At 34.4% G+C, this 13,612-nt stretch overlaps 1 protein-coding gene across 3 annotated transcripts in view; it reads right to left on the bottom strand.

Moving 5' to 3' along the window:
* LOC137649700 (protein Aster-A-like) overlaps positions 1-13,612 on the bottom strand; it is a 135,669-nt gene that overhangs the window by 48,779 nt on the left and 73,278 nt on the right. The window lies entirely within an intron of this gene.

Here is a 13,612-nt window from a genome sequence, read left to right as displayed (position 1 = left end):
AAAAAATATAGCACGAATCTCTCAAAAGGAATTTTATAAGGGGAACTTGGCGCGATTTTTTTCTTTCTTTTAAACACACAATACCAATAAAAAAAAAAAAAAAAAAAAAACAGAAGAGGATGAAGGACAGCACTCTACAAAAACATATCTGGAATGCATGTCAGTTCTGGTAATAAATCGACAACTCGAGAAATTCGAGGCCATCGGAAATCATTACGACAAAATCTCCCGAGGCCTAAGGTCCGAGTGACGTTTTATAGAGTGGTGATGGTGTGTGTGTGTGTGTGTGTGTGTGTGTGTGTGTTAAGATTAGATTTTGATGTAAACGGTCATCCCTATACTGTACTGTAGAAATAGGTTATCAATTTCCATAAATATAAGAGTAGCATTTAATGTAAACGGTCATCTCTGTGTTGTACTATAGAACTAATTTATCATTTTCCATAAATAGGATACTAAGATTCTAAAGTAGGTCAGGGTACCAATTAAACAGTAATTCGTCGTTTACCATAGGATGTGAACTATATCAATATAATTAAATTAGAAAAAAACAGGAGTATCTGTACACAAATCTTATGCATTTTGCATCGTGACTATATACAGGTAGAGCAGAAGAATAAGGCTTTTCTATTATGTCCTCTTAAATTAAAGAGGGATCCAAATCTATGGTAACGGTACAATTTTCGATGTAGTGAAATGCACGATAGCTTTAACTAAATTTACCAAGTACCTTCATTTACTATCACGTTTTTCGTTTTTCAAGATTATTTGTGTATCGTCCACTAATCTGGGTAGAGCATAAAATGTTTCAGAAGCAATCAATTTCTCACACATAACAATGAGATGTATGGCAGCAATTTGCGGAGAAAGGGGGAATGATTCTTTTTCTTTCTACAGTGAGAATTAAACAAAATTGCGAGAAAAAAACACACCGGGAATTACAGTTAGATAATTGTCGTTAGGTTTTGAACATTGAAAGTTAACCACAAGATGGTTTGAACTCTTGCAGCTAAAACATATTGCCACTTTTATTATCGTCTCATTACGTTACCACATTATTTGACAATGGCAGATAAGATATTTGCGTATATCGTGCTCTTAGATGAGAGGCCCCAATAATCTATCTCATATAATCTTGAAAAAATGATGCATGGATATAACACGCAACGCCTAGTTAACGATTAACTAGTCAAGATTTTTTTTTCCTTAACTGGTCTCTTTTCTGTGTCTTATTTAAAGGATACTTGAGGTCTTATATAGGTCACCTATGGCCAATAGGCCATTAATATTTCACGAGTTATCTGCTGTTATGATTGCATGAACGTAGAGTTGCCGGTTTCTCTGAATTATCCCGGAGATTTACGACGTCATTACTATTAATTTCTTTTATTCGTAACCGTCTGCTGAATTGTTCCAGTTCATAATTCCACTTCCAAATTAATATTTAATAGACTCAGTATTTTCAATTTCTCACAGTAAACAACCTGCCTCCTTAAATATTGCTGGCAGATAAACACAGCAAGTGGGTGTTCGCTGATGACTTTCAATTGTTTCCTACTTTAGGTGTCAACCAGTAATTTTAAGTTGTTGGTCATGTTCACAGCGTTTACGTCATGAATCGATAAATAATTACAAAATAAAAGGATAATATTTCGTTAGTTTTCTCTTAACATATTGTCATTATGATGAGGCTTCACTTAGTGTAGTTTCCAATATTAAGAGAAAACGCAAGCCAATTTCTCTGCCATTGTTATACAACGGTATACATGCTGAATCAACTGAATTAACTGTTTCATACTACATACCTTTGAATATTACTATCATCGCTATTAACATTATTCTTATTGTTATACACTTTTCCTCATTATTCTAAAGGAGGATTTCTTACTTTGACCCATTTTCTAAGATCCCATATCAATTTTTGTACCTACTGTAAAATATTTGGCCTTCACAACATGACGCTATGGTCTGATATTGACCATTTAGATATTATTCTCCTTGACTTTTTTCAGGATCACAGATCAATTTGAAGTCCAACTTTTAAATTAGCTGGTCTCGATTACAGTAAATACGTACTTTGCGGGTTAGTAATTACTTTCCCACATATTACTTTACCTTGTCCTTGTATAAAAAAGTGCCTCTTGTCTCTCTGCAATTCCTTGTCATCTACAATGAGTATGTGAAACTGCCTCATGTTTCTCTGCAATTCCTTGTCATCTACAATGAGTATGTGAAACTGCCTCATGTTTCTCTGCAATTCTTTGACATCTACAACGAGTATGTGAAACTGCCTCATGTTTCTCTGCAATTCTTTGACATCTACAACGAGTATGTGAAACTGCCTCATGTTTCTCTGCAATTCTTTGTCATCTACAACGAGTATGTGAAACTGCCTCATGTTTCTCTGCAATTCTTTGACATCTACAACGAGTATGTGAAACTGCCTCATGTTTCTCTGCAATTCTTTGTCATCTACAACGAGTATGTGAAACTGCCTCATGTTTCTCTGCAATTCTTTGACATCTACAACGAGTATGTGAAACTGCCTCATGTTTCTCTGCAATTCTTTGACATCTACAACGAGTATGTGAAACTGCCTCATGTCTCTCTGCAATTCTTTGTCATCTACAACGAGTATGTGAAACTGCCTCATGTCTCTCTGCAATTCTTTGTCATCTACAACGAGTATGTGAAACTGCCTCATGTCTCTCTGCAATTCTTTGTCATCTACAACGAGTATGTGAAACTGCCTCATGTCTCTCTGCAATTCTTTGTCATCTACAACGAGTATGTGAAACTGCCTCATGTCTCTCTGCAATTCTTTGTCATCTACAACGAGTATGTGAAACTGCCTCATGTCTCTCTGCAATTCTTTGTCATCTACAACGAGTATGTGAAACTGCCTCATGTCTCTCTGCAATTCTTTGTCATCTACAACGAGTATGTGAAACTGCCTCATGTCTCTCTGCAATTCTTTGACATCTACAACGAGTATGTGAAACTGCCTCATGTCTCTCTGCAATTCTTTGACATCTACAACGAGTATGTGAAACTGCCTCATGTCTCTCTGCAATTCTTTGACATCTACAACGAGTATGTGAAACTGCCTCATGTCTCTCTGCAATTCTTTGACATCTACAACGAGTATGTGAAACTGCCTCATGTCTCTCTGCAATTCTTTGACATCTACAACGAGTATGTGAAACTGCCTCATGTCTCTCTGCAATTCTTTGACATCTACAACGAGTATGTGAAACTGCCTCATGTCTCTCTGCAATTCTTTGACATCTACAACGAGTATGTGAAACTGCCTCATGTCTCTCTGCAATTCTTTGACATCTACAACGAGTATGTGAAACTGCCTCATGTCTCTCTGCAATTCTTTGACATCTACAACGAGTATGTGAAACTGCCTCATGTCTCTCTGCAATTCTTTGACATCTACAACGAGTATGTGAAACTGCCTCATGTCTCTCTGCAATTCTTTGACATCTACAACGAGTATGTGAAACTGCCTCATGTCTCTCTGCAATTCTTTGACATCTACAACGAGTATGTGAAACTGCCTCATGTCTCTCTGCAATTCTTTGACATCTACAACGAGTATGTGAAACTGCCTCATGTCTCTCTGCAATTCTTTGACATCTACAACGAGTATGTGAAACTGCCTCATGTCTCTCTGCAATTCTTTGACATCTACAACGAGTATGTGAAACTGCCTCATGTCTCTCTGCAATTCTTTGTCATCTACAACGAGTATGTGAAACTGCCTCATGTCTCTCTGCAATTCTTTGACATCTACAACGAGTATGTGAAACTGCCTCATGTCTCTCTGCAATTCTTTGACATCTACAACGAGTATGTGAAACTGCCTCATGTCTCTCTGCAATTCTTTGACATCTACAACGAGTATGTGAAACTGCCTCATGTCTCTCTGCAATTCTTTGACATCTACAACGAGTATGTGAAACTGCCTCATGTCTCTCTGCAATTCTTTGACATCTACAACGAGTATGTGAAACTGCCTCATGTCTCTCTGCAATTCTTTGACATCTACAACGAGTATGTGAAACTGCCTCATGTCTCTCTGCAATTCTTTGACATCTACAACGAGTATGTGAAACTGCCTCATGTCTCTCTGCAATTCTTTGACATCTACAACGAGTATGTGAAACTGCCTCATGTCTCTCTGCAATTCTTTGACATCTACAACGAGTATGTGAAACTGCCTCATGTCTCTCTGCAATTCTTTGACATCTACAACGAGTATGTGAAACTGCCTCATGTCTCTCTGCAATTCTTTGACATCTACAACGAGTATGTGAAACTGCCTCATGTCTCTCTGCAATTCTTTGACATCTACAACGAGTATGTGAAACTGCCTCATGTCTCTCTGCAATTCTTTGTCATCTACAACGAGTATGTGAAACTGCCTCATGTCTCTCTGCAATTCTTTGTCATCTACAACGAGTATGTGAAACTGCCTCATGTCTCTCTGCAATTCTTTGTCATCTACAACGAGTATGTGAAACTGCCTCATGTCTCTCTGCAATTCTTTGTCATCTACAACGATTATGTGAAACTGCCTCTTGTTTCTCTGCAATTCTTTGTCATCTACAATAATTATGTGAAACTGCCTCATGTTTCTCTGCAAATCTTTGTTATCTACAAATAGTAAATGAAACTGCCTCACGTTTTTCTGCAATTCCTTCACATCTAAAAAAAGTAAATGAAACTGCCTCACGTTTTTCTGCAATTCCTTCACATCTAAAAAAAGTAAATGAAACTGCCTCATGTTTCTCTGCAATTCCTTCCCATCTACAAAAGTAAATGCAACTGCCTCATATTTTTCTGCAATTCCTTCCCATCAACAAAAATTTAATGAAAATTACTAATGTTTCTAAGCAATTCCCTCCCATTTACAAAAAGTAAATGAAACTGCCTCATGTTTCTCTGCAATTCCTTCACATCTACAAAAAGTAAGTGAAACTGCATCATGTTTCTCTGGAATTCCTTCCCATCTACAAAAAGTAAATGAAACTGAATATGTTCTTCTGCAATTCCTTCCCATCACAACAAAAATCAAATGAAAATGTCTTATATTTAATCTGCAATTTCTTCCCATCTACAAAAAGTAAATGAAACTGCTTCATGTTTCTCTGCAATTCCTTCCCATCTACAAAAAGTAAATGAAACTGCCTCATGTTTCTCTGGAATTCCTTCCCATCTACAAAAAGTTAATGAAACTGCCTCATGTTTCTGTGGAATTCCTTGTCATCTACAAAAAGTAAATGAAAATGCCTCATGCTTCTCTGCAATGCCTTCCCATCTACAAAAAGTAAATGAAACTGCCTCATGTTTCTCTGGAATTCCTTCCCATCTACAAAAAGTAAATGAAACTGCCTCATGTTTCTCTGGAATTCCTTCCCATCTACAAAAAGTAAATGAAACTGCCTCATGTTTCTCTGCAATTCCTTCCCATCTACAAAAAGTAAATGAAACTGCCTCATGTTTCTCTGCAATTCCTTCCCATCTACAAAAAGTTAATGAAACTGCCTCATGTTTCTCTGGAATTCCTTGTCATCTACAAAAAGTTAATGAAACTGCCTCATGTTTCTCTGGAATTCCTTGTCATCTACAAATAGTAAATGAAAATGCCTCATGCTTCTCTGCAATTCCTTCCCATCTACAAAAAGTAAATGAAACTGCCTCATGTTTCTCTGGAATTCCTTCCCATCTACAAAAAGTTAATGAAACTGCCTCATGTTTCTCTGGAATTCCTTGTCATCTACAAAAAGTAAATGAAAATGCCTCATGCTTCTCTGCAATGCCTTCCCATCTACAAAATGTAAGTGAAAGTGCCCTATGTTTAACTGCAATTCTTCGTCATCAACAATAAGTATGTGAGACTGCCTCACGTTTCTCTGCAATTCCTTCCGTCTGTTGCTGGGATCTAGAACTGTCGTCATGCTTCTTAGAAATGTTCATACCTAGTACTTCAAGCTACACCTACACCACTAAGCAAATAATTCCCATTTGTGCCTTGAACTTGTTAAGAGTCTTAGTGACTTTCGGCAATTGCCTCTCGTCTGCACTTTGGATTTGGAGCTGTCTCTTCTCTTGACCTCTCGAGAAAATAAATATTTCAAAGGTTCCTTCCGTCACCTTCCTAACCCAAGTGTTGCTCGTCATTTATCCATAATCCAATAACACATTTTTTTCCATTTTCAATATTTATCTGTATTCATAGGAGAGCCATTGATTTTATAACAGAGATGACACACTGTCACTCTTCCTTTACACTCATCTCTTGTCAAGTAGAGAGAGAGAGAGAGAGAGAGAGAGAGAGAGAGAGAGAGAGAGAGAGAGAGAGAGAGAGAGAATTAATTAGAAGTTCCAAAATTACTTTAAATCCATCATAACCGTTACATGATGAAAAAACAAATTCTCTCTTCCTCTATTCAAGCAACGTACCACTGGAAATCGTAAGTTTGAGATGAAGTAGTGATATAACCAAATTCAGAAAAAATTTAATAAACAATATCAAATGTTCTACATTAATCATAAATGCTTCTAGAAACAAATTCGCGTTTATAATTTATTCCAACAACCCTCATAGCTTTTATAATACGCTTATAAGATAATATAAGAAGGTAGCGCCATATTCAAATAAGCATAAAAAATACAGGATATTATAAATAAATATACATTAACATTATATCATCATGGTCATCGTCAACTGGCATTAAAACTGGCACTAAAGAATATAACAGTGATCGAAATATTTAAAATACCCGACTTTCTAGGACTGAACGAGGGAAGCAACGGGATTTTCTCGAAGGAATTATCATCATTGTTACAATAAACTTGAAACCTATAAGATTAATGAGAACTAACTCGCCCAATAGTATAGGGAAATTATATTTCAATGGTTATCATACAAAACAGGGGTCTAATCTATCCTCACCAGTATTGAACGTGAATGTTCCTCTCAATCTTCTAAACTATTATCATTGTTATCATTATTCATGACGTGAAGGTATTTACGTAGCAGCAGATCTTTAAATCGACTTGTGTACCATCCGAAGCGCAAAAGAACACTTTAATACTTATAAATTCATAGCATAAATCTTATCCTGTACTGTATCGTTGCCAAGAGAAAATCCTATTCATGCGCCAAAGGGAGAAAATGGAAGTCAATCAAGTCTAATTCCCATCACTGCAGGGCTGTGGCCTTATGAATAATTCACGTCCATTGATAACCGATCACATCTACTACATCACGCGCTGTCGAAAGAGAAATCATTGCCATTGACAATTGCTTCTGTAATTGCTTCTTACTTGGAAATCCTGCTCCATTGCGACAGATACATTTTGAAATATATCAAGTTTTGTTTCTCCATTAGATTCCAATACTTGAAAAACAAATTATATTTTTAATTTTATTTCACTGGACATATCTTTTACTTTTTTGTCTTCGGACGAAAATAAGTAAATTGACCAATATTGACAAATCACTCAATTGTGCTGATTTTATTCAAAATTTAATGTTACAATGGTTGTAAATTCTTTGTAGAGTTAAATTTATATCTAGTAAGGCTTAGATTTTAGGAGGAATTGTGAATATATTGTAAATTGCAATACTGATTTATATCTTCATTTGTTTTAGGGCTTGCGAGGTGAGCACTACAACTTTGCAAACTACATTTTAACAGAAGAATTTGGTTCCTCTCAGAGGCCATGTCGACTTAATAACACTAATAAGCAGGACAACAGCTTCTGACCGGCCGGGAGTCGAACCCTGGTCCGGGAATCTTGCATGAACATTGACATACCACTTGGCCACGAAGAAAGGTAAAAGTCAAGGACAATTCTTCAGTATTTTTACCTGTCGAATTCAGGTATTTTGTACTTAAAATTGAAATCAACCCATCTTCGCCATCGTAGCTAATTGGTATGTTTGTGACTTGGCATTCGATTAATATTTTTTTTTTTCAAATTTAGACACGTTTTTCATATTCAAATAAGCAATATATCTTTGATATATTAATGTCTGGATTCTCTTAACGACCTCGGGATCAGAGCCCCCAGGCGAAATCACACAAAGACAACAGCTTCTGACCGGCCGGGAGTCGAAGCCTGGTCCAGGAAATTTGTATGTACATTGACATACTACTTGGCCACATGGCTCTGATCCCGAGGTGGTTAAGAGAATCCAGCCATTACTGTATCAAAAAAATATGGCTTATTTGAATGAATATATATATATATATATATATATATATATGTATATATATACATATATATATATGTATATATATATACATACATACATATATATACATATATATATATATATATATATATACATATATATATATATATATATATATATATATATTAAAGTATGTACTGTATAAGTGAGCATGGATATATGTTGCATAGGTTAGCTGAGACTGGTAACCAGTATGTCATCGTAAAACAAGAATAACGAGAGAGAGAGAGAGAGAGAGAGAGAGAGAGAGAGAGAGAGAGAGAGAGAGAGAGAGAGAGAGAGAGAGAGAGAGAGAGAACTACAGTACATCTTAGGCGTTAGGCTTCATCTTTAGTCTTCCAATTAAGTCTAAAAATCCATATTTAGGAGAAATAATGCCAATAACGTCCCTCTGCTGTTCTTTATCGGTGTATTGAGGATTGAACTGTACCTAAAAATATGATCTACATAATTAATTCCATGATCAATATGCATTTGTCGTTCATATCGAAGGCCATGTTGATACAATCGGCGACATTATCTTTACACATGCTTTTACGTATGGTTCTGTATTCCTATATTAAGAGTATGTATATATATATATATATATATATATATATATATATATATATATATATATATATATATATATATATATATATATATATATATATAAGCCCTAATATCATATCGAAGGCCATGTTGATACAATCGGCGACATTATCTTTACACATGCTTTTACGTATGGTTCTGTATTCCTATATTAAGAGTATGTATATATATATATATATATATATATATATATATAAATATATATATATATATATAAATATATATATATATATATATATATATATATATATATATATATATATAAGCCCTAATATCATATCGAAGGCCATGTTGATACAATCGGCGACATTATCTTTACACATGCTTTTACGTATGGTTCTGTATTCCTATATTAAGAGTATATATATATATATATATATATATATATATATATATATATATATATATATATAAACCCTAATACTAGCGCACACATTCATTTTCATGTATAGATGTCACCAACTACGGATGTATGTGGGGCGTTCAACATCCAAGACATCACTTCTCCAATCTTCCACTGCGTTTTTCATTCTCAACATAAAAATTTTTTCGAATTAAAGACATTTTGTTAAATGATCCTGATCTACCATAAAGAAACGTGATTCAAAAGTAAGTTATGACCTTGGAAAATCGTTTATTTCCTGTTTTGAGCAATTCATACATGCAATGTTTTGAAGGCAGTATATTACGCATAAACTTCATTAAATTTCATATGGTTTGGATATGTTGGCGACATAAGCATTTTGCAGAGAATGAAAATACAAAACCTTCCTACGGTGGCCACTGAAACTTTTTCTATGGGAAAGGATATTGACAGTAGTTTTCCCTTTTGGGATTACTTAATCCATTGGAGTCAGAATGGGTTCAGATCTAGCATCCCTAGAAAACGCTAATATTATTGCATATGTACATTCTTACTTGACTACAACAATACAATAAGGAAATTGGATATATATATTTTTGGAGTGATGATTTTTCTTCAGGAGAATTCATTCCTGGCGAATTAAGTGTCATCAGGAATACGGGAAAGAAATTAAGTTGGCAAGGTTTTACAAGCGCATTAAGAGTGGCAACAGGAAACATGTGACACAACAATCCTTCGTGTAGTACTTTAGTAACAATTCCAAAGAATTTGAATGTAATGAAAAACTTTTGAATTATCATATCATTTCAGAACAATAACGCAATGAAAAAAATAAACTCTTAAATAGAATTCTCCCGATAAACCTAAAGACGACTTTGTATATTCCCTAAAAATCCTGCGACAATTCCTATAAGTCAAAAAGGAAAATTATTGGAAAAGAGAATAAAACAGTATCTGTAATATATACGATTTTCACATGATAGCAGTGTAATTTTCCTTATGTTAATAAAAGCAATCAAGTATAAACCAACAGATTATTCTAATTATATACAGGAATGAAATGTAAATGAATCCAATTTAATTATTGATATCCTACGCAAAAATATAAAATGCAGCCTGGGAATGAAAAATATAGATCCATTTCTTAAAGAAAATACTAAATCTATAAATATTAAGGAACAGAGTGGCTCTGTTGGAAGCACACCTACATGGAAAACATTTGTTTCTGAGGACTTCAACACCGATCCAGCTGCTAATCAGCAATAAATCTATCAAGACTTAAAGTCAAAACCTCAGTTAAAGATTTTGAGACCACATGTAAGCACTTCATAATACCAAAATTACAAACACACTGTGATAATGAAACTACCATCAATAAACTGAAACAAATAAAACTATTTGTTTCTCCAAGGGAATCATCAACTCAAAAGCGAGAAAACGATATACAGTAATTCCAACAAAGAAATTATCTATTAATTTCAATATGCTCGTCAAATACCGGTTTCCAAGTGCAATGAATGTGGTACTGTCTTAACAGTAAAGATTATTTCAACAAAGAACATAGTTTTCAAAAGACAAAGGGATTTATGTGTTGATTTAAGAGTAATAAAAGACATTTTATCATATTGAGTGTTTCACAGATTTTAGAATAAGCGTAGGTATTGTAAATAAAATTGAAACTTTTATTCACAGTGGTTTTCTATTTGTTGATTTATTTTCTCATCATCTGATTATATAATCGAGATTTTCTTTCTCCAAATTTATTCAAGCCAGCCCTGTAAGTCAAATTCGACTCACTGAGCTGGATAATTTCTACAATTTTAATAACAATAAGGCTTAACCCTCGGTCACAAATGAGGTTTGTGTTGATTTAATCAAGGTGCTAAAATGTTTCATTTACATTTGTTCAAATATCTTTTACAGCTCTTTGCATGTTAGTTCATGCCTATGTGAAAGAAATCTACCACAGGCGTTAGTTATGTTTAATGTTTTCAACTAAACTTCATGGTTTTGGTTTTTAATTTTAAAGATTAACTTTTCTTGTGGTTCTCTGCATCTCAGCATCTTTTATTTCTGTATTTTCAGTATATATATATATATATATATATATATATATATATATATATACTTATTTATACATCTATATACAGTATACACACACACACACACACATATATATATATATATATATACAGTATATATATTTATACTTTTATATATTATATATATTATATATTCATATATATATACACACATACATACTTTAAAAATCAATGATGACTTTAAGAAAGGACCCACATACTCCCATCTGTTAAAGTTTGAAAAAAGGGCCTCATGATTACCACTGTTAAAGGCAGCACTGGAATAGACGCCAATCATACGAACTTCCTGACCACAATCAAGGGATCTCTGCACACCATTGGAGATTGTAAGAAAGGCAGGTATCATATGCTCCAGGGCCTTTGTGAAAGCCAAATTGCATACTAAGAAACAGATTATTACCTTCAATATACCTATTTAGAAGTTTTGCCAAAAGGCGTTCAAAAACTTTAGATAGTACGGGAATTGTGGAAATAAGGCATTAATCAGCAGGGCTAGAGCTACCATAAACACATTTAATGAAAAGAGTAACATACCACTTCTAACATGTAGGAAATAACAGGCAACTTGAGACCTAAGAAATCACTGGTATATAACGGAAAAATACCATTTGGGTCTACACATCCGTAAGCATCAAGGTCCATCAAGAGTTTAAATTTTACAGGAATGAAAAGCTAAACTAGTTAATTTAGCTTCAGGAAAACGAATGGAGAAGACTGATTTTCTCATTACTCTGCTTACTGCCAAATACATCAGACAAAAGGGCAGTGAGTGACACAGCCATATGTTAAAGTGAAGGAGGAACTGTTAAGTCTACACCAAAGAGTGCAGATATAAGTGTAACCCACCACTTATGTTCCTGGGTTGTGCCAGAAAGGTTTTGTTTTAAGGTCAAAATTTATTCTTTTTCAAATGAAACATAAACTCTCTGAGAAACAGCTTTTAGCTTAGTATACTTATTCCAAGTAAAATCTGATCTGTTACTCTTCCAAAGATTTTAGGCCTCCTGCTTTTCCGAATAAGAACACACCACTATCACCATTGAACAAGGTTTTGTCTTTCAGTCGGTATTTTAACAGGAGACGGAATATTCATATCAATTATGTTGACCAGATTTCCATTCAAGAAAATTACAGGCTCAACACTTTTATACAATTGAGACCAATTCAATGTAAAAAATAACTCAAAATGCCATTCCAGTCTGCTTGAGATTTTATGTATATCTTGCACGAGTCTGACACGATACATATCAGGGACAGGCTACTCAGTCTTAATTACTGACGATACAAAGGCATGATCAGACGTCCCACCTGGAGAACCAAACTTACTTATAACACCTGGGGAGTCGGTGTATACTAAGTCCAAGCCATTACAGACCTGTGAGTAGTTTCACTTATGATTTGCTCACAGCCTGATTCAGAGGCTTTATTAATTCAATCACAATTATTCTTAGGTTTCTGTATCCCATACAGCTTTATTAATTCCATCACACTTATTCTTAGGTCTATATACCATACAAAACTTTTCCTTTTACTGTCAAACTCTTCCAATTAGTGTCTCACAGAAAACCCCTTTCATTGTCTGAATCTACAATGTTCTGACATCAGTCTTGCTGCCATCTGCCTTACTATCTCAATACAAATCCTACCATGCAAATTCTCCTGTAAACTGCAAGTCTAGTCCTCATAATTTTCTTCCGTCTCTTATAAGGCCTTTATTTTTGTACATGCTACAATACATTACATTACTTTAAGAAATATATCGTACGTACATATAAATTAAATAGAGATTTTTATATGCAAATATAAAAATTGTTTAGAGTTTGTATCAGATTATCGTAAGATTTTACATTAGCAAGTAAGATATAGTTATCATAAATGATTTATCTAAAGCTAAAATACACTTCGAGCGACTAACAAAAACAATAAAGGGAAGACCGGAAAGCTTCTCTATAAAAAAACTTATGTGCATAGGTCTATGATCAGCGCAGAACTCTAGACTTATCAAAACTATTTTTGAAATTTAAGTCCTTGACAGCTTTACAATACAGCAGATATTGCTCTTCTACAAAATAGGCTTGTTTTAATCATTTATGTATCTATTATTATTGATGAGTCGCGAGAAACTTAATTCAGATCCAACTCTCTTTTTTTCCCCAAAAGTACACAAAAGACCGAATTTATCAGCTTCATCTGTTGCCAACGCGCTCTACTAACGACAGCAAATGATTACGGAAAATCCAGCGATTTTCTGGTTTTCCCATTGTGTCCTGGAAGGTAGTG

This window comes from Palaemon carinicauda, chromosome 1 (genome assembly GCF_036898095.1).
Source record: "Palaemon carinicauda isolate YSFRI2023 chromosome 1, ASM3689809v2, whole genome shotgun sequence".
In the NCBI taxonomy this organism is placed as follows: Eukaryota; Metazoa; Arthropoda; class Malacostraca; order Decapoda; family Palaemonidae; genus Palaemon; species Palaemon carinicauda.
The sequence above is the reverse complement of the archived record's forward strand: the minus strand, read 5'-3'. Positions and strand labels throughout refer to the sequence as shown.